Source organism: Triticum dicoccoides, chromosome 2A (assembly GCF_002162155.2).
Source record: "Triticum dicoccoides isolate Atlit2015 ecotype Zavitan chromosome 2A, WEW_v2.0, whole genome shotgun sequence".
In the NCBI taxonomy this organism is placed as follows: Eukaryota; Viridiplantae; Streptophyta; class Magnoliopsida; order Poales; family Poaceae; genus Triticum; species Triticum dicoccoides.
Window position 1 is genome coordinate 577760117 of NC_041382.1, and position 1677 is coordinate 577761793.

Below are 1677 nucleotides of genomic sequence, written 5' to 3' on the forward strand. Positions count from 1 at the left end.
TAACCAACCTATACTAAGAAGTTTAGGATAAGCAGGTAAGGTATGAAAGCAGGTAACAACAACAGGCTATGCATCAGAGTAGGATCATACAAAAAGCAGTAGCAGTTCTAATGCAAGCATGAGAGGGAAAGAAATGGGCGATATCGGAATGCTCAAGGGGGTTTGCTTGCCTGGTTGCTCTGGCAAGGAGGGGGGGGGTCGTCGTCGACGTAGTCGATCACAAGGGCAGCATCAGTCTCGGGGTCTACCGGAGAGAAGAGGGGGAAGAAACAGTAAATATAAAGCAAACATAGCACCACAAAGCATAACATGGCAATAAGATGTGCCGGGTGTGACCTAACGCGGTAGGAGGTGATACCGGCGAAGGGGGGAAAACATCCGGGAAAGTATCCCCGGTGTTTAGCGTTTTCGGACAAATGAACCAGAGGAAGAAAGTTGTGTGTTCGCTATGCTAGGGATGCATGACGGATGAACGGGCTGCGTATCCGGATTCTTCTCGTCGTTCTGAGCAACTTTCATGTACAAAGTTTTTCCATCCGAATTACGGTTTATTTTATATTAAATTTTAAAAGATTTAAAACATTTTTAGGATTTATTTAATTATTTTAATTCAACATTATCCAGAATAGTGCTTGATGACGTCAGCATGACATCAGTAGTCAACAGGGGTGTTGACTGGGTCGCTGACGTGTGGGTCCCACTGGTCATTGACTTAGTTAACTAAACAAGATTAGTTAATTTAATTAAAGTGATTAGGTTAATTAATTAGGCTTAATTAGATTAATTAACATGATTAATTAGGTTAATTAATTAATATTTATTATGTATTATTTATTTATTTATTTTAATTCCTTTTTTAAAAAAGCGTTCCAGGGCGGTGGGGCTACGCTGGCAGTGGCCCATCTGGCCACTGGAGCGGCTATCGGGGCCACGGGAGCGGGCCGTAGCCCGGACGGGCACGAGCCAGAGGATGCGCCTGGGCGCCGGCGTAGCGCCAGCTGCGAGAGAGGAGCGAGGCGGGCGTGCGGGGCCAGGTGCGGTCGTGGGCGCCGGACGTCAGACAACGGAGCGCGCGACAGCGCGGGCGAGCGCAGGCGGGCGCGGCGGCCGGAAAGGAGGCCACGGTGCGGGGAGGTGGCGGACGCCGGCGAAGGCAGCCGCGCGGGGATGGGGAGCAGGGCCGGCCGCAGCCAGAGTCAGGCGCGAGGCGGGCGCGGCCTGGGAGCGTGGTGAGCGCGCGCCGAGGAAGGCGGCAGTGCGCGGGCGCACGCGTCGGGCATGGTCGAGGCGCAGGCGGCGCGAGCAACGGTGAGCACAACCGCGGAGGGAGGAGGAGGCCGGTGGGGTTCCTCACCCGCGTTGTAGGGGAGGCCCAATGCAGGGCGAACGCGACGGCGGGGAGCGGTGGAGTCGAGGAGGCGTTCCGGCGGGGTCCGACGACGGCGCGAGGCGGCGGCGACCTCGACGGCGTCGAGCAGGCGTCTGGCCACGAGGGAGAGGGGACGGGGCCGCGAGGAGGACGTCGAGGAGGATGGCGATGTCGGGGTGAGGAGGCGCCGGCGATTCGGCGACGGCGCATAGCGGCGGGGGCGAACTTTTCGGGGCGACGAACGGCTTCGGGTCAGGCTGCGCCGCACGCGAGGAGAGGGGGCGCGGGGTCGAGGTGGTGGCGAGGGG